At 34.1% G+C, this 22478-nt stretch overlaps 1 protein-coding gene across 1 annotated transcript in view; it reads right to left on the reverse strand.

The window, feature by feature from the left end:
- The window catches only part of mAChR-A (muscarinic Acetylcholine Receptor, A-type), a 456442-nt gene that overhangs the window by 426882 nt on the left and 7082 nt on the right, over positions 1-22478 (reverse strand). The gene's annotated exons all lie outside the window — the stretch shown is intronic.

Here is a 22478-nt window from a genome sequence, read left to right on the forward strand (position 1 = left end):
GGACGAATGTTGGATTTATATGACAAATTATATTTAGGTCGGCATGCATCATTTGCACCCGCGACCCGCAATCCACGCATCGCCTAACCACGATCCTTTTTAGACCAAGCCTCAACTGAGGTATAGCCTTAACTGAAAACAGTTAATTAAAAATAATAATTAGGTATATCGAAGCTTCTCTCTCTGTTATAGAATAAGCATTCACCTTTGATATTTCACCTGAAGCGGATTTATAGCAATGACTCTTAATTAGATGCAGGTTTCCATCCACAGGTATAGCACGCAGTTGTTGAAATAATTACCTAACCCGCTTATCTGTCAGAATAATAACAAAGGCCACATTAGCGAGTTAATACCGCGTACGGAATGGAGCAGAAAGCTAACACATAGCTACTTAATTAGGAACAAGTCTCATTTTGCTCCAAAACTGAAATCTACATTTAAGACTTTCGAGACGGTAAGAATGTTTATCAATTTCATCTATAGGAGTGATAAATTATACTTAATTTATTTTATGAATATGTTGTCAACCTAACCTAACCAACACACAATTACTGAATTGAAAACTATTAGTCTCATTTTGCTTCAAAGCTGAAATCTAGACTAACAACTTTCGAGACAGTGAAATTATGCTTGTCCGGAAACTTGTAAGTATGCAGATCGCCGTATCACACATCACCGTGAAATGTTGTAACGGAAATATATGGCCATATAAGACCGTCCAACTTATTTGGGTCGTCTAGTACTGACATAAAATTCATGTCTAAATAAAACACGGTTCTTGTCGGTTTACAGCAAGCCAGCAGCAAACAAATTTTGAAAACAGCCGATATACTAGATTATTTATTAGGTTAGGTTAGGTCGTCATTCTTGAATTCATGAATATTGCCAAAATCAACTATGCAAATTGAATTGAATTAATATTGAATCTAATAAAATTGAAAACCGTATAGCATACGGCCATCTCTTTCCGGTAGAAAGCTCGCGGCGAACTGTGCCACGGTGAAGTGTTTTACGTACAATTTGCATATTGTAACCGAAATTATGTGAACACTTTCAATTTAAAAAATCACGTTTTTTTCCTTGGAGTGGTATATGTACTTAATTTATTTTGTAAATAAATGTCCTCAACATGGGCCCCAAATCCTAAATCGGGCCCCCAGGCTAGGATCTTTGGCGCCCCTCCCCCCCTACATATCGTTAAGTGTAACGCTCTACAGTAGTGTTTTCCAAATGGTGTTCGCGGTAAAATTAATGTGTATATTTAGTGTTTTTTGTATATTTTAATACATCCATTTGAATTACGGAGTTGTCGAGTATCGATACACAATTAAAAATTATATCGTGCAACTACATAATTTAAAATATTAATATTATGGAAGGAAAATAGAAAATAGTGACTGCTTTTGCTATTAAAGCAAATTTGTGATGTATGTTTATCTCACTTATCTGGTCGACTCGCCACGCCGGGCCCCCAGGCTAGAGCCCCGTCTGTGCGAGATATGCCACATAACAAAAAAAAATCTAACACACTTATTTTATAAAACACACATAAAATTTGATAACTATGTTAATATCTACAGAAAATTGTCGGACGTTCCGGTTCGTAAACTCTTCCATTTCGAATCCCATAGTGAATCCCAGGGGGCTCGGGTTCGAATCTCCCTGGGTGTCGTTTTTTTTATTCTTTCTAGTAGGTAGTTAAATATTTTTCTGAAAATTTTTCAAATTATGTATGTACCATAAAGTATATTGAATTCTTAAAATTTGTGAATTATTTGTTGAATAAAACATAGATTATTGTTTGATATTATGTTGCTATGCCCTATTTTTACTCAATATAAATAATATTGACATTTCAATAAATATTTTAAACGCATATTATTTTAATTTTCTGCGGGGTCTTTTGGGCTGTCTTACTTTTTTCAAAATGATTTTTTCTATTGGTTATAATATATTTTCTCAGAAGTGTTTTCAAAATTATGTATGTACATTTTTTAATTAAAAATTGATTGGGTTATCTTCCACAGTAGTGGGCCTCAAATAGATCAGCGGCCGGGGCATTCGCACACACTGAACCACCACTGGACGTAACAATGGGCCATAATAATACATTTTAAATTAAAATCTATATGTATTTATGTTTTGACGATGACATGGTGTGACACCATGTACGTGAATCTGTATTAATTAAATCCATTGTGCTCCTTTGACATAGAACATTGGATTTTGCATGACACTCTGTATCTCATTTGCATATCAAACGCTTTGTGCTAATATTTGGATAGCCACCTACCCTTAAATGCAGCTATCTGCTATCGCATGGGGAAGGGTGAAATATTGTACCTATTGAGTAATGAGAGACAGATTTTATTGGTTATTTTTTTTATTAACTATTTTTCTGACAACTCAATATTTTCGCACTTTGAATATGCTCATTATGCTTGAGACGAACCCCTGAGTTGGCGTCCCTTTATTATCAGGACGTATGTTTCATGGAAATACTTTAATAGTCAATAGAACGTCACTGTTCTGGCAGAAGACACTAATTCGAAAAAATTACATATTGAGTTAGTTATACCAAAATGTTCCTTATTTCAAACTTTACCGTCTGGAAACCTTCTTATAAATAAACAGTCTTTATTTTAAAGTCATCCTTTTTACGATTACTTAATGAACTCACATGATAGACCATTTCAAACATTTTAACAACTTCAAAGTCAAATTACTCAAAACTAGTATTCTCCATTTAGTGTGTTCTGCCAGAACAGAGACGGATGTATAGAAGCAATTCAATGCACGCGCAAATCGCCTATGGTGCCACTGTGTAATGATTTACCTATACATGTGTAATTTTTCCAGGTTCTTATTACACTTATCTGTTTAAGACTGTCGTAAATGATTAATATATATTTTTAATCTTTTTAGCAATACAACATGCTATTGGACGCAATGACAGTAGTATAGTAGTAAAACATTTGTTTAGTAATAGAAGTAAAAACAATAACAAACACCCAGGCTTTGAGAAAATCATATAAATACATTATGACCTCACCGGGATCAAACCCGGAGCCCCCGAATAAAGGCCAGCGCTTTACGTACTGGCCTACGAGGACCGCCTAAAATAATATTATATAAGTAGGGTTTCTACCGAATTTGCATACGATTTGAGACTAAATAATTACAAGATAAAAAGAACTTTTTATATACCACGTTTTTAAATTGTCTGTTGAATCATACTTATAAACTTGACAATTCTATGTATTAATAATTTAGGACAAATAAGGCAATTGTCAACTAATCATTATTTTGCTATTTTGCAACAAACAAACACATATAGAATACCGAAATATCATTTTGATTTCCGTAGTAACGCACGTATATATTAATAATTTTGTTGCTAGGACCACCCCCTTAGCAACCAATAATAGTGGATTGGATCACGGATTTCTTCCGAAATAACTTTTCATACAAAACAGGATTAACTGAAAATGAATTAAAGTCTACTTAAAGATGGCTAAAAGTATTAAAATAATGCATTGACATCGTGTTCTGATATATTCTAAAAGTTTCAAATGTCTAGCTAGTCGGAAAGTTAGTAAAAAATTGATTGCAAGATTTGTACTGGATAAACAACCACCGGACAAATAAGAATACGAGCTAATAAAAATGTTGTAAAATGAAAGTGAACGGAATTTTAAGTCTACTTAAGGTCAATAATTTGCTTAAGGACGTCACTTGGGTTTCACATTCTTGTATTGTATTAATTTTTATGTAAACGAGAATTAATTGTATTCTGTGTCATTGTTCGTTCGCTATTGATGAGTGTGCATAGTGCCTGAAGATGCCGAAAGGCGAAATCCGAGTCGCAAAAAATATTCAAATGGAATGGTACAACACTTGAACCATTTTTACAACGTTTTTATTAGCTTGTATTCTTATTTGTCCGGTAAGTACAAATATTGCAATCGATTTTAACTAACTTTCCGATTAGCTAGACATTTGAAACTTGTAGAATATATCAGAACACGATGCCAATGCATTTTTTTAATACTTTTAGCCATCTTTAAGTAGAATTGAATTCATTTTCAGTTAAATCTGTTTTGTATGAAAAGCTATTTCGGAAGAAATCCGTAATCCAACCCACTATTATTGGTTGCTAGGGGCTGGGGTCGTAGCAAACTAAATTATTAATATATACGTGCGTTACTATGGAAATCAAAATGACATTTCAGTATTATTTCTATCAGTACAAATATTTTTGATCGTTTAAGCTAGCAAGTCAAGTTTATATGATTCAACAGAAAATTTAAAAACGTTATACGTATATAAAAAGTTATTTTTATCTTGTAATTATTTTTATTCAATACTGAATATAAATATCGTTTTAAGATTGTTAGATTGTTTATTAAAAGTATAGAAAGAAAACAATTTTGAAAAATCACAGAAACATACACATATTATAAAAAATTCTAGAAAAACAAATTGGACCAAGTGGGACTCGAACTCATATCGTTCAGTTTCCACGTGAGTGCTTTGGCTTCAAAGACCACTCGGTTCAACATTTTTGTAGATTTTTTCTAATATTTATGTTTCTAATTGTGTTTATTCTCAATCAACCATAGTTTATATTCAAATTCGTCAAGTAGATATCTTCAGTAGATAGTATTAGTTTATTAACTATTGCCCTGACAAAATCGTCAGGATTCCCCCATCTCCCATCCTATATATTTCAACTACCAACATGTTTCCACACATTTGTTTACGCAATTCAAAAATTACAGTGTTTTGTTCAGGGCGTTTAGGCGTTTAGGCTTTAAGCCGGGAACCCGCACAACATTGTCCACATTGGTCATCGTTCGCGACGCCATCATTAACCACTCTAAGCTTTTTAATCCTGCCAATCTGTTACGTACGAAACATCGCACGGGCCGTATCGGAACACATTTACGGCCATAAATAAACGTGGCATAATCTGAAACCGATTAAACATTAAAAAAAACAGACCATAAATAATAATGGATAGGTAGACTTCTCGCTTGCTGTAATGCCGAATCGACGGATTCGTCATTGTCATTTATTTTTGCGTTCGAAATTCGAATGGAACAATATCGGCGGGAATTTTTTGAATAAGCGACATTTATCCAATAAAAAAAATTAAAACAACCAAATATTACGTTGTAAAACATCTTCCTCTATATATATGTAAAAATTTGAAGTCTTGAATTTAGATTTGTTAGTTATGTCCACAATGTTTTTTTTTCTTAAATAAATAAATACTGCGCAGGCAAGTCACTATACCGCGCAAGCAAGTTACTGCTATTATACCTAGCCGGCGCATTAGAATGGTCACAGATACCACTCTTCATATATACTTAAGACGATACATCAGTGAAACGGCAAATAATTTTCAACTATAGACGCGACGAAATTTTGGACTCGCTGGCATTCGGAGAACAAATGTGGAGGTGTGAATACGTCAATTTGTTTCGTGATAGCGACGTGGGTATTAATTCTTAAATCGTGTAAAGATGACTAAAAACGTTATACATTTACTTGAAAAAGAAAACATTTCAATGACTATATTATTATCGTTACTAATTGAACAATAACAGAACGTTAAATGGACGCATGTTGGATTTATATGACAAATTATATTTCGGTCGGCATGCGTCATTTGCACCCGCGACCCGTAATCCGCCCATCGCCTAGCCACGATCTTTTTAGACCATGTCTCAACTGAGGTATAGCCTTAACGTAGAAACCACCTACAACCACGTCTTAAAACTTTCTAAAAAAATCTACAGCTTCATGACAGCAGATTTCACAAGCCATTCGATCAAAGATCTTAGCAATTAAGATCCAGTATTTCCACCAAGCTTTTGAGACCACGAGCAATGTTGCTCTTAAAGCCTTCTTAATTTATATATTTTTTATTGTTTTCCTACAGTAGCTGACTCCTTCAATTCGAAGGAGAAACTACTGATGTGTAACCCCTATTTATTCCTATTTTTTTTCTTCCCTCAGTGAGCTCTTCGTAGATATACAAACGCAAATACTACAGATGACGAGGATAAAAGCCCTTTTGGCCTTGGTGTTTCATATATATATATATATATATATATATATATTAGAATAATAGATCATAGATCAGTAGATAAGCGTTGAATTCCTACAACACACAGTTAAAAATCCAACAAAATTGTTTGTAATTGCAATGAAAGTAAATAACTTAACAACTACTATGCATATCAAATAATTACAATATAAAAAGAAATTTTTATATACCTACCACGTTTTTAAATTTTCTGTTGAATCATATAAACTTAACAATTCTATGTATTAATAAATACTTTTTTTTGTACTTGATAGAAATACTGAATAAATATATAATACTGAAATGTCATTTTGACATTTCATATTTATTTCCATAGTAACGCACATATATATTAATAATTTAGTTGCTAGGACTGGACACACAAGAAAAATTTATACTGGACAAACAAGAATACGAGCTAATAAAAACGTGGTAAGAATGGCAGCCATTGCTTGAATTAGGAAATTGGAAATGCCAACTTAACGATGTTAATAATTTCTATGCAGTTTGCCAACTTAACGGATGCACTATTCATACGGGGAATGCGTTCAAATCTCACAATAGAAATAGTTTATAGAACTCCTTCTATATAGTCAAACTTCGTTGGTTACCACTTAGTAACAAATATATTATTACATAATCATGTTCAATCTTAAGAGAATCATTGACATTAAGATATTAGCATAATTTGAACCAGGCTTTGGCGTTATATTATTATGAGGATCCAAAATGGTGTTCTGATGATTTGAAGCTATATTTTGAATAGCTTCTACTAATATGTATAGCTTAAACGCTTAAAATTTAAGTAATTAGTCTACTATAATCATCATCTTCATGAAGATTCGATCGATCGATCCACTGCTGTATGAAGGCTGTCTCTAGCTTCATCCACTTTTCTCGGTCCCTAGTTTTTTACTGCCACGTATATCCGTTGTATATCCAGCGGATTTTAGGACATCTCTGTGGTGGTTTAGTATCCTTTTGTTAAAATGTTATTTGTCCAGCCATATTCAAAAAAACTTTTGTTTGTTTATTTAATAGAAAAAGTCCACTTACGACAAACACTGAAACTTTCTTCATCAATTTTGATTAGGATACCACATATTGATGCATCTAATAGAATAAGGGTAGACAACAGTTGCTAAGGGTGGAGGTAGGCTGTTAAGATCCGACAAGAATAGTACACATTAAACTTTATTAGTCATACGCATTTGTTTTTATTGAACTAAGACCACAATTTGCATGTGGAGTGCAATTAAACTCTGCCTAAACAAAACGTAATAGTTTAGGTATACTATGGTCGATCCGACAAAAAAAGTGCACACTTTTGCAGTCATACTTATTTGTTTTCGTTGAATTTAGAATACATATTACACGTCATGTTGTTGGTCGGTTTTTTTAAATTTCTTAAGCCCTGCCTAAACCAAGCCATAATTTATAAAAATATTATTCAATCTATAAAATATCACAAAATTATGTATGATCTAATGTCATCGTAGATATTTTATGAGGAGACGAGTATTTTTTGACTGTTATCTACTATGGCTTGGTTTTCAATAAAAAAAAAACGTACCTATAGGTATATCACTGACAAAGTTTAGTATGCACTATTTATGTCGGATCTTAACAGCCTACCTCCACCCTTCGCCACTGATACACTCCCTAACCAGCTCAGTAGAGTTTGGCAAGTCGTCACCGGGTATAGTAGAAGTAAATTGAATGCAGTTGTGTCGAATTTACAATCGCATATTTTTAACTTTCAATTCAATTTGCTTGGTTACATGTAAGTTGTACGTATGCAGTTCATCGTGGGACACTTATTCGTGCGCCGCAGTACGTGAAAAATGAGTTCGTATAACATTTTATCAAATGACGAATTCTTCGTTGAACATTTCACCGTGGAATACATTTGTACGTACGAGTATCTTACAAAATACGGCGATAGTTTGCAAATAGTACTGTTCCAATTAGATTAACCCTAACCTATCCTAGTAAAGACATCTCCACATGATGTATCATACGTACAAATATACTCCACGGTGAAATGTTCAACAAAGAACTCGTCATTTGATTAAATGTTAAATAAGTATTCTGCGGTGAACTTTTTACGTACAAATTACCGTATACGAATTTGCTCGACTTGTTTACTTTTCCGTGGATCCATTTAATCCTCAGCTCTACAATTTGTCCAGCAATACATCCATCCGTATACAGCGCCATGATATCTTCATACTATTCAATTACGGGCAACCTTTTTCGCAAAGGTCCTCCAAGTGTCGCAGGGATTCGACAAAGGAAGAATATCAAATGTGTAAGTGAAAAAAAAGCCCCCGGTTCGCGTCGCCCCCGGGGGACGGCGGGAACGTAGTCGGGAAAAATAAATACCCATCGGCAGTGGATCGTATTTTAGTGGCAATTAGGGATGTCATATCGAATAAAAATTATCGATACCTAGCTTCGGTATCGTATCGAATAAAAATATCGAAACATTTTAATATTACAAAAATTCAGTATTTTCATGACAATGTGTGAGCGTACATAAGTGAAACGGCAAATAATTTTCAACTGTATCTGGAACGAAATTTCGGCCGCGTTGCCATTCGGAGGGCGATAGTCGACCTGTTTGCACGTCAATTTGTGATGGCGTCGGAGGAATATATTCTTATATCGTGTAAAGATGACTAAAAACATTATCCTGTACTCGAAAAAGAAAACATGTCAAATATTATTATTATTACGAATATAACAATAAACATAACACTAAATGGACGCATGTTGAATTTTCATGACAAATTATGTTCCGTTCGGCACGCGTCATTATCACAATCCGCGCGTCGCATAGTTACGATATTTTTAGACCATGCCTCAGCTGAGGAGCCTTAAAAAAATAACCTTCATTTTTTATGTAAGTATATTTTTTTCTTTATTTTGATTCTCTAAATATTTTTACCCTCGTACCTAAATAGTACCCTCTATGGCCGCGCGGCTTAAGCATCGGCGTATCTATAGCGTCAAGGGCCCCAGGTACGAATCCTGAGTCTGACAAGTACACAATATATTGTTTTTCAATTTGTGTATGAGTCAGAGTATGGACCTAATAGGTTGAGCAAGTGGCTGACATCCATTTCTCGTAAAAAAAAATCTGTTAACACAAGCCTCCACTCTGTGGAGGCCCATGTGATCTTATATGGATCGGACATGGTCGGAAATACTTTTCCAACGTGTGCATATTTATAAAATATGAAATCCAGTTAAATAGCATTAAACCGGAGTACAATAAACAAAACATAGTCGTTTATACCTATTCATCAGCAACCATTTTTTTTCATATTTTACGACTTATTTTAAACATGATTGATTTCAAATTTATATCGTAAACAACATTTTATTACGCCATTTTCTTTTTGTAATTGTTTACTAATATGTTTGAAAAAAACAATATATTCTATTTTCAGTCCTAATAATGTGCTTTGGCGGTTTTTTACGATTATTTCAAAATGGCGATGTATTGTGGTTAACGACTTTGAAACTAACAGTATCAATTAGCCATGAAAAGTTTTGAAAATAGCATTGATCCAATCTGAACTCATCTGACGGTAAGTACATATTAATTATATTTGTTGTGCCACACACGTCACGTTGGACTCAAAACAATTGCCACATTATTAACTTCAAAACAATGTATTAATTATTGATCGATATTTGGGAGTGAAGTAAATGATGAAAACTGATGATGGGTTGCTAGTTTATTTATCAAATTGGCACAAGTACGGTAATACATAGGTACAATCAGGGCTCGAAATGGACCGGAACGCACCGGAACGCCGTTCCGGTTCATAAAATCCATAAAATTATCGCTCCGTCTCGTGGAAATATTAATTTGACTCTCTGAGCTAGATATTTCATATAACACACGTTTTTTTTTATAAATCACATTTACAATTAATGTAGTATAGTATAATATAGTTGATATTTTCGTAAAATTATCGAGCGTTCCGGTTCGTAAAATTTTCCATTTCGAGCGCTGGGTACAATGATAAAAGATAATAGTGGGGTAGATATTTTAGCCCGAGGCACGATGATACAGAGTGACAGTAAAGTTGCACAATACAAATTAAAAGCAGAGTGAGATATTCGGCGTTAACATAATCACTGCTAACCTTTTAATTGCCACATATTTAAATAACACGTTAATTATATCTAATGGCCAACGACTCCAAACGCGCCAGTCGCGATGTTAGCACTAAAACGCGACAAGACGGAGTGAAATTCTCATTAAAATCGTGATAGACTATTTATTAAGCCTCTCACGATGGAATATTGCTGATACTGAATATCTCACGAATTTCGGTCAACCAGATGAAGTATTGGGTAACGGACTCAGAAATGCATAATAAACATAATTTATATTATTTGATGTGAAAGATAGAGATCTAGTTGTTCGCCGTTGATGTTGCTCACCGATACCGCCGACGGCTTGTGAAAATGTACATTAAAATAATTAAATGATGTTAATTTGAGAGGACTCCTATGTCACAGATTTATGCAGACACAGCTTGATTCTCACATATTATATTAGATATTTCTGAACAACAAACCAAGAATATTATAACAAAACATTACATAAAAGCCAAAATGGCGATAAAACTACCCTGAAATGAATGGCTATAATATTCTAATGCATTATAAGAAATGTATTAATACCAAAGTATTGAAATATCGGTCTAAAAATACCCATACTCTTTTGACGGCCCTAGTGACAACTCGCTCTTCTCAAACTTTTCAGTAGGTAGTCTCTCTCTCAATCATAAACCCCCTGAGGCCCGCGTGCTGCGTAGCACCGCTGTGACAATATTTAACGTGAGCGCGAAGGGGTCATAAAATACGGTGAACACTAAAAAATAAGATGCCGAAACTAAATCTATTGGGTATAAAAAATATCATTATTGAGTGTCATTGACATTTTGAGGTGTCAGTATTTTTTAGATTCACTTTAATAACACCTCCATTTGAAGTGATAATACCAACGAGGGCACTTAGGGAACACAAAGATAAGGGAAGTTGGTTACCTTCCGGACGAGGCTGTAAAAAGTTATCATAAAAAAAACATTGTCAATTCACAATTATTTTGGACGTTCAAAACATGAGATTTCAATTGAAAAACAATTACAAGATAAAAATAACTTTTTATATACAACGTTTTTCTATTACAGTTATCTGTTTACGACTGTCGTAAATGATTAATATATATTTTTAATCTTTTTAGCGATACAACAAGCCATTGGGCCCAATGACAGTAGTACTTTTCATTCGGTAACTATGTCTACAATCTACAACTCCACGTGATTTAGTAATTAACTCCAGTAATTTTAGTGAGACAGTATTGAAGCTAACCTCTAATAATTACAAGATAAAAAGAACTTTGTATATACCACGTTTTTAAATTTTCTGTTGAATCATATAAACTTGACAATTCTATGTATTAATATTTTAGGACAAATAAGGCAATTGTCAACTAATCATTTTTTTTTGCTATTTTGCAACAAACAAACAAATATAGAATACTGAAATGTCATTTTGATTTCCATAGTAACGCACGTATATTATATATATATTATTATATATATATATTATTATATTATATTACGGATTTTTCTGAAATAACTTTCCATACAAAACAGAATTAACTGAAAATGAATTCAATTCTGCTTAAAGATGGCTAAAAGTATTAAAAGAATGCATTGGCATCGTGTTCTGATATATATAAAAAGTTTCAAATGTCTAGCTAGTCGGGAAGTTAGTTAAAAATTGATTGCAAGATTTGTACTGGACAAACAACCACCGGAAATACAAGAATACGAGCTAATAAAAACGTTGGAAAATTGGTAATAAGTAATGTCGTGAAGAACCACACCCCCTTAACCAAATATTGTGCTATTTAATACATTAAATTGCTATTACAAGAATCATCACTAATCGCGTAGTAACCATTCCTAGGTTTATTCTTCAGCTGTGGAGGCCATTTAAATAAGCTATTAACCACATTGTCCCTACGAAGGGTACATAATGTGAAGGTTTAATTGTCCCAAGTTAAATGTAACCTCTCAAAGTGATTAAAAATGGCCGATCTCGCTCACGGGGTAGAAGGGGACCGCAGAAAACTAGGTCTCGAGATCACTACACGTAAAATAAAAGGTAGGGTAGGTATACGATTAGCTGCAAAAAACAAGCTATCAGGGGTGCCCTTTAAAACGATTTTCCAACGAAGTTTTCATTCAAACGACGTTGATGTAAAACAGGTATAATTAGACAATATATTGATAAGTAGTTTATGATACATTTCACAGTCTTTTTTTAATGATTATACCGAGGCTTAGACTGCGACTCGCTGTCATATCGCTTCTCCTCTTCTAGAAGGGGATCCGCCGATCAGGTCCTCACTCCAATTCTGTTAAAGAACTTTACAATTTTGCCAAGTTCTTCCGTTCACCACCGCCATCTTTAGATTAATAAAGCCTGAGCATATCTTTTTGCACAAGCAACGAGTGGTCCACTGCCATACTATTTTTATTGATAACGTACTTGCAAGCAGAGCTTGGTATTCTATAATGACTGAAGAGTATAAATAAGTTATTCACTTCCAATTATTGAAAATACATAACCACTAAATCAGATGAACTCCAAGGTCTCCAAGATACGTTAAAATAATCTAAAATACATCTGAAACTAAGAATACTCCAAATGAATACGACATACGCGTCAGTATATTGTGCACTCTATAGACAATGACAGGCAATGACAAGTCATCCATAGACAACGGGAGGGGTGAAAAGTAGGACCAGTCGTATAATGTATCGGCTTCCTTCTTCAGTGGGTAATGGTCTTACCCACCCCAGGGCACCTTTCAACTCGTCGACATTCTCAAAGATATCCGCAATTCGCAGCTCTGTGTCGTTCATATTTAGAGAATTGTACTGCTAAATGTACAATGTCCTCCAAAATATCACATTCATCGCAGAGCTGCGAATCGCTTCTTCCCATAAGGACATTAAATCTTTTACCCATTGTGTGCCCTGTTTTTAGCCTGAGTATCAGCTTAAGCATATTCCTCTTCAAAGGAGACTACAAACCAGGGCATCAACCGTGGGGATGGTAAAATCGACTTACTCTATTTCCCCTTTTTTAGGGACGCCTTTTGGTGAAAATCTATCCACATGCTTTGGCACATTTTCTTTATGGCCTCATTCCAGTCCAGGTTTTCTGGTGTCCACTGATATGGCATCCCTCAATGGCCAGCTACCTTTGCCAGATCATCCGCCTTTTCATTGTCCCATTTCACAGTCTTAAAAAAATTACACTTAGTATTTCCAAAAAAAATATAGTAAGGATTGTCTGCAGGGATAATATTGCTTTTTTTTTCTAACGATAAGCGTCGATCGTGGGATGGATTTTGGTAGATTCCACCATAGTCCCATGTGAATTTTAATACAATGTGATTTCTTCTTTCAACCATGTCCGATTCTAATAGGATCATATGGGCCTAACTAAACAGATTGGAAGTTTGGGTACTGTTCGGTTAAAACGGATACAGCGGAAAACGCATTTTGAAAATAGCCGATAAACTGGATTATTTGTTAGGTTAACCTAACCAAACCCAACCTAACCAAACCTAACCTAACCTAACCTAACCTAACCTAACCTAACCTAACCTAACCCAACCTAACCTAACCTAAACTAACCCAAACTAACAAATAATCCAGTTTATCGGCTATTTTCAAAATGCGTTTTCCGCTGTATCCGCTTTAACCGAACAGTACCGAAGTTTGTATTACATATTGTTGTTTTTACGAGAAAATACACTCAATTGAAAAACAATATGTGTATTTGCCAGACCCAGAATTCGAACCTGTGACTCACACCGACGCTTATGCGGGGGAGGGGTGTTTCATAGAGAATTTAAAGGGGAAGTATTAAGCATTCCGATGTTTATTTCCTTAATCAGCTCGTGGAGGGAGGCGCGAGTTGTGGCGATGGACCGACAGAAGTAACGATATCTTATGCTTGCACTATGCTCCAATATTGGGGCGTTACAGACTGAAGTAAGTAACTTACGTTAAAATCATTTTCAAATGAGAGTTCGTCGTATCATTTCATTCGTATTATAATACATCACTCACGGCTCATCGCAGGAGTGTGCGAAAGAGAAACCACTTGAATTAAACTGAGGCGTAGTTTCCGCTTACCGTCGCACAATAAGATCTTAATACAGTAGTAGAACAGTTTAACGATGAGTGCAATGAGTGCCCAAAACACGATAAAAATTGATAATTTTCACGAAGAATGGAAATTGAGTATTTCTTTATGGTGAAAGACAATAATTAATGTTGCTGCTTAATTTATAACTACTTAGTGCCTTCCCCCAAATAAAAGTAATACTTACGTTTATTCGACTCGTATAATAACAATGGTAGAGTGTAGTAGATCACTGCTTAATGAACGTTGGATATGCCTTATCTCTACATATTATATCTTTTTGTAGCTTTTTGATTTGAGGTTTTTTTTTACTTTATCCGAATTTTTTTCAATTAAATATTTTACTTTGAGATTTATACATTAATAATATGCAAAGGATTTTTTTTATCTAAAATTGCAATCTGTGCGCAATATCATTTTCTACCACATTATCAATCTTCCGATTTTCAAAATTAGAATGTTTTTGCCGTAATATACACATTTTTACTTTACTATTGTACAAAGTATCTAGGGCGTTGAGGCAGACCAAAATTATGGAACAGATAAGATTATAATATTATTTACAGTGTTGTCATCAAGACGCAAGATTCAAAACCAGGGCTTCCGAGCCGAATTTCGTGGAAATATTTTATGCAAACCACCACATAAAAAATATGTCTTCATATCGTATACCTAATGATTTATTTCCTAATTAAAATGAAACGTTTTGACATATTAATTGAATGTTTTGTTTCTATTTCCGCATTTGTTGTTATTATTTCTACCTTTTACAGTATTTTACCCATACCAATATTTTGTAATTCACCGGAAGCCCGCGATTTTTTTCGTCATCAAAACATGTTCCTACTCTATGGCATATAAATACTGCAAGATAAATAAATTAAATGTCAAAAAATCAGATTCATTTGTATTTGCTTCTGTATAAATTAACTCTAATGCAAGCTTTACACTCCCATTACTGTAATATCACATTAGGTTACCCAGCCCATTAAACTGCAAATATTTCAGTTTCAACTATTCATAGAATCATCAACATCTAATTAAAATGTTATTATTCTCAATATCGATTTCATTATCCAGTAAATATGTATACTTGATAGATATCCATCAGACTCGTTTACCTACTGTTATAATTTCAATCTCGTACGGTAACACAAGGTGATACGCTAGAACGGATGGAATTTATTTTCTTCGTAAAGGGAAGGATAATGGGGATAAAATTAACGGCTATCGTCGGCTAAAGTGATAAATATTATTATATTTATGTATTGAGGCGGTTAGGTTTTACAATAATTTAACCGTCTAAACTGTCAAAAATGTCTATCTCGCTCTAAAATTTAACACACCCAAGAGAAGGGTTATTAAAAAATAGTAGGTACGTTTTGACAATTTAGACGGATAACTTATTGTAACAATTAACCGCCTAAATATATAAATATAATAAACTACCGTCGATAACCGCCGTGTGTATAGGATAGCTTCGCTAAACATAAATATGATAACTAGACGATAATTAACACAAATATTCAGTTACTATTAACGGAAATACACCTATCTTTTAAATATATTTATATTATATTATTCATTCAACATTTTCCATGTGAAAAAGTACCTTAAACCAGCATTAGCACACGTCGCGATCTTTGCAGGACGTCTGTGACGAACCTGTGTCTTGATTAGGAAACAAAATATATTGTCTATCATAAAATGTAATAACCAGGTTAATAGAGAATGTCGTCCATAGACTAAAACCGCATGTCGTCTTGAACCGTGCACAATACTAATAGCGCCTGTACACATCCATGGATTTACTGGTAGCAATAGTGCGTATTTTAAACTATCATGACAATAACACTGTTTACACGTAAAAGTACTGACTGTCTCTCCAATCTCATTCTTCACGAGTAAGCTAGACGCGATGTTGTCATTTTATGGTACTATTTCGTAGACTAAGAACTAGAAGAACTAAGCCTAGAAGTAGTTGAGGTCTTAATTGTTAAGGACGCTATCGATCTGAAACATTCAGTTACATGTAAATTGTACGTATTACATTTCACCGTAACACAGTTTACCATGAGCTTTCTTATCGGAAAATGAAAAAAATACGCGTTGTTCGTGAAGCATTTTCATGGCCGATTTTGGCAAAATTCATAAATTATTCAAGAATTAAAACCTAACCTAACAAATAATCCAGTATATCAGCTATTTTCAAAATTTGTTTGGCGCTGGTTTCCTGTAAACAGTGTAAACCGAAAAGAACCATGTTTTATTTAGACATGAATTTCATATCAGTGCCTACTTACTATAGACGGTCTATACGACCATATATTTCCGATACAAGATTTCACCAACTACATACGTACGTAGTTGTCAACTTTGACAGCTACTAAAAATCGGTCAACCTGAAAATTCATTTTTTTTGCCTGCAGGTTCACCACTATCGTTCTACTGCGCAGGCTCAGATCGAAAAAAAATACTGTGACATGAAACTTCAGACTTCAGACTCTAAACTAGTTTGAGTCATGCATGCAATCTTGCCAACTACAGGATAATACATATTTACCCATACTTTTCTTACTGTCAACAGTAAATCCATGCACGTATAAACGGGGTATTATGATATAGGTAAGTATTTTGTATATTAATTTAAATATTATATTGTCATTATGTGAATGAACGTCAAGAAAGGTGGGCGCGTACCAGCAAACATGATTATGACCTCACCACAAATGCATCAAAATTAACAATGATGACAGAACTCACATAATGATAGCAAAAGGTCATTAATTATTTGTCTCCGCGTTTGACCGCGGACATTTGAATTATGTCATAAATTTATCTGATCCAATCAACGCAATTTTTTGTGGCACGTACGTTAAGCTTAGGCTTCGGCCACATAGCCAGGTGCTTCGCTAGTCCTGAGCTAGATGCTATGCTTGTCTACTACAAACACTACTGCCACATTGCACGCTACGTGCTTAGGTACAAATTCATTCGATATTTGGGTGCGCTCGTCAACAACGATATATCAGTCTCAAAACCAATGACATTATTAATGAACGACGCACTCAATACAGTAGCTAGCAAGTAAATTCGCGCATTTGCATGTATAGGTAGACGTCACGCAATTTCCATTATGCGATATCACGCATCGGGAATTTATAGCAATATGACCTTTATTGTAATGGCGTTAGAGCAGTGTTTTTAATGTCAATGTTCATTTGAGCGAACCCGTTCGAACCGAACCATTCGGCAGACCCAACAAAAAGCATCAGGAATATATAATAGCAATATCACCTTTGTTGTAATGGCGTTAGAACAGATTATGCCATTCGGCAGACCCGACAATAAAGTGAATGTCATTTTTTTTCCAGATTATTCGTCCATATTAATGTCATTGCTCAAAACTACCTAACCAGAAAGCTACTTCTCATAGAGAATTTATGTTTAAAATTTCGAAAGTCACAAATTCGATTTTGTAGGGTGCATAATGTCAATTCATCCCATGCGTGATTATTCATAACCTCAAAATATACTGTGTTTGACGTTTGTCATACTGAAGAAACATCCGCCATCTTGCAAAATCCATTGACAATGGCAAAATCACTAGGTGACACAATAAAAATAACCAACACGTTTGTTCGCCGGGAGACTCACGAGGTGACTCATAATCACGTAGCGAAGCGTGCAGTGTGGCCATTGCGATAGAATAGTATGCGTTCGTTCACTAAGATATGTCACCTAGCACATAGCCACTAAGCAAGGCACCTGCCTATGTAGCCTTAGCCTTAGCGATCCCACCGGCCATTGCAAAAAGTATCATTTTGCGAATTAAATTTCGTGTATCTAATTTTTCCCATGTTGATTTGTGCGACCTTTGTCCAAAAATGTTGACAATTAGTAGAATGACAACAATATCACATGCTAGAAGTGCTCACTACCAGAACCGTATGAAAATAATGAATGAAATTAGTTTAACAACACTGTGTCGTCGCACAGAAGACAACAAGAGTACAATGGAAAAAATAAAGATTCTTAATTTACTATTTTCTAATTTTATTCTAAATTAACAAAATTTAGTACACAATTACTTACGTACAATACTTAAAAAAAACAATAATAATTGCATTACTCAATTTTAAAATATCTATAATGTAGGTACAGTCCTACAAACTTATCTAAAGAACGGTCAAAAATGGAACTACGAACCACCATATGGACGCCATTTTGAAAACCTCATTCGTATGTCAGATTCTGTCCAGTTGCGAGTCTTGATTGGCTAGTTTCCGACTGTGGCTCCCCCATCCATTCTTAAGATAAAATAATTCTGACAGCCAAGTCAAATAAAAGAAATTAAAATAGAATCCAAAATATGTAAACATTATATGTCCTGAATATTCAAAATTGGTATTGGCGGGAAAAGTAAATTGAACGAACAAACTTTGTATTTTGACTTTTATATTACATAGACAGACCTACAAACTTATCTGAAGAATGGGATGGGGGAGCCACTGTCGAAAACTACCCAATCAAGACTCGTAACTGGATAAAATCGGACATTCGAATGAAATTTTCAAAACGGCGTCCTATGGTAGTTTGTAGTTCCATTTTTGGCCATTCTACATATAAGTTTTAAGGTCTGTAAATCCTTGTATAATATAAACTCATGAACACTTTATTTTTTAATCAAACTAACACACAATATAGTACTTCTTAATATACTCGTAGGTACCTACAATAATACAGATGTATACATTTAATATAAATAGTCACTGGTTGACAATGTCCCTCTGAGGCAGACGAATCCGGTTCAGTTTAATATTATTTAATAAAAGTGATTTTAGTATTATGCTATGCCCCAATCTTGGATCGTGACAGGGTGAAAGAAGAAGAAGAAAGAAGGATTTAGTATTATAAAATTTCATTTTATTTAAATTAATAATACAATGCATTTCCATAAACTTCCACCATAAAAGAATAAAAAAACAGATATTTATACTAACAAACAATGTATCATTGTGTACCAGTTTACGATGTCATTCTAAAGCGGACGAAATCGGAAGTGATTATCATTAAACCAAGTGAAATAATTACTACATAATCAGGGCTCGAAATGGACCGGAACGCACCGGAGCGCCGTTCCGGTTCCTAAAATCACCAAAATTATCGCTCCGTCTCGTGGACATATTAATTTGAAAGTGAGTTAGATTTGCCATTTAACGTAAAAATCTAAAAGTTTGTGCACACTGGTAACCTCATTAAATTACACGATAATTATTAAAATTTGTTTGACCAAATATTATTTTAATCGAAATTTAATGAGGTTGCCAGCAACACACTTATTTTTATAAAATACACAAGCAATTAGATAACTATGTTAACATTTTCATAAAATATTGTGCGCTCCGGTTCGTAAAATATTGCATTTCGAGCGCTGTTAACATAATATTGTGTTTTATTTTAATTGACACGATGTATTTCCATCAAGAATTGACAGTTAATAATATGAAAGAGGAAAAAACACTTTATTACTAAAATTTGATACACTATTTTTTTACACTCCATAATTTCGTGTGTATAAAATGTTTAATATGCAACGTATAAATGGAAGTAACTTTTCAATTATTTCAAAGAGTAGGTACCAATGCATTTTACCACGTTTTTCTTAGCTCGTATTCTTGTTTGTCCGGTGGTTGTTTATCCAGTACAAATCTTGCATCGATTTTTAACTAACTTCCCAACTAGCTAGACATTTGAAACTTTTAGAATATATCAGAACACGATTCCAATGCATTTTTTTAATACTTTTAGACATCTTTAAGTAGAATTGAATTCATTTTCAGTTAATTCTGTTTTGTATGAAAAATTATTTCGGAAGAAATCCGTAAAAAATAAAATACTATTATTGGTTGCTAAGGGTGTGGTCCTAGCAACTAAATTATTAATATATACGTGCGTTACTATGGAAATCAAAATGACATTTCAGTATTCTATATTTGTTTGTTTGTTCAAAATAGCAAAAAAAATGATTTGTTGACGATTGCCTTATTTTTTGTCCTAAATTATTAATACATAAAATCGTCAAGTTTATATGATTCAACAGAAAATTTAAAAACGTGGTATATAAAAAGTTCTTTTTATCTTGTAATTATTTTATTATTATTTTCTCATCAATTGCATTATTTGTTATTTAAACGCGTTGAAATAAGCCTGCGTCTTGAGACACGTCGTGAGGTGGTTCATTCCCGCTCCGGAGGCTTAAAATACATTAAAAATCCTTAAAAAATATTTTAAAACTGGATGCATGGCTGAGTCTTGTTGTCGAAGAGATCTTCAATGCCGAATCAGGGCGGCAGTTAACTAACCCAGCCGTTGGGAACGGCTACGGGTGGACGAGTGATTCCAAGAGACCTTCTAAATCTAGACAGGCTAGAGCAGCAGTACCTGTTTGTATCAACTATACAGTCACACACAAGGATCTCACTAATGGCTCAATTACAGTGGCGAAGACTCCATACTAGGCGATTATTTGAAGCCTACCTTCTTAAGAAAAATATTTTTTAATTGCATATTGACTTATTTATATAATCACTTGATTATATCTATAAAATAATTTATTTTGCCAACGAGAGATGCCGTATGTGTAGGGATGTATTACACAGATAATTACAAAACAATCTGCAAAGGTTTAAAAAATATACCACAGCGCGCTATCTGTCTTGGCATAAATAAAGGTCGGATTACGTTTCAAATAATTCTCATTTTTTTCATATGGACTTTACGTCACTTATCTAGTTGTATGAACTAAGGTAAGCTCCGATCGCAGTGCCTAAAACCGAAAAAAAATTCTATCGAATATTAATAAATTTAGATTGTTTTTAAAAATAAAAAGAACTTTTATCTAATGATTTTTGATGTGTGTAAATGTTTTTTGAAAAAATACGTAATTTAAACTGATCGCTTAATTTTATGTCGCCAGTGAGTTTTTGAAGTTTCATTAAATTAGTGTGTACCTATTCATTAGTAGTAATATCGTATTATCTTCTTATTTCTCGTAAGTATACCTGACAAGTGTGTTCTTTTTATCAGATCTCCACAGCCCACCTCTTTCCAAAAGTCACCCTTCGCCATTGCTCAATTATAGTATTTTATGAGCGTTGTTGCAGCAACGTTGCCAGCCACAATACTACTATAAGAATTCACCACGCTGTTTCCCCGAAAATCACTGGATTTGTGATGTAATTTCAATGCTCACCATCCTCAATACTTAAGTAAATTATATTAAAATAATCACGTAGTATAGTCGGTTAATCAGGAAATATCACGGTGATTTTAGGCCTTTGATATATGGCTGTGTATACATATGGGCGGCTCTACCTTAAGGATTCGTAGGGACTATCCCCACATCCTTACGATGTCAAAAATACACGTCCGATATTTTTATTATTAGGTCCTATATTTAAATCTTAAGTAGGCAATGCTGATTTGGACATGTCTTAAAGTGATCCATACATAGTTTCAGCCCAGTGCGATTCTTATATTCAAAGTGTCCCCGTGTTAGCTAATTAAAAAATCGCTTTATTTGTTATCCGTTCAGTGATAAAATGTTTAACTAAGGGAGAAAAAAGCCAAAGCGTCGCTATAGGATTGGTTTGTCGAATATCCGTTTTTGTCGAAATCGACCTTTTAAAACAGGATGATTTTTTGTATCTAAATGGACCAGAACAATCCTTTTCTTTAAATTGCTTTGTAATAAAAACAGCATTCATATGCTGTAAAAACAACAATTTAAATACCTTCATGTATTTAAATATAGGATAATAAAATTTATTTTTCGTCTCCTGAACATTTGACATTTGGTCTATTCGACAAACCAATCTACAGCGACGAAAGGGTACACATAAACGTATGTGATAGTTTATTGTAACTTTGTCGGGCGGATCACGGGTTCATCATAGCTGGAATACTGCTTCGATGGTCAATAATAATGGAATTACAATCATTATCAAATTATCTTAGTTCAAGCTGCCCATAGATAGGCAGATCTGGTCCACAAATTTAATGGCTGATTAATTTATTGCAGGCTGTATTGGACACTGTCCTTTTGCCCATAAATTTCGGCCAACTG

The sequence above is a fragment of the Rhyacophila brunnea genome, unplaced genomic scaffold, assembly GCF_057557595.1.
Source record: "Rhyacophila brunnea isolate RB1 unplaced genomic scaffold, BYU_Rbru_1.0 scaffold_14, whole genome shotgun sequence".
Classification (NCBI taxonomy): domain Eukaryota; kingdom Metazoa; phylum Arthropoda; class Insecta; order Trichoptera; family Rhyacophilidae; genus Rhyacophila; species Rhyacophila brunnea.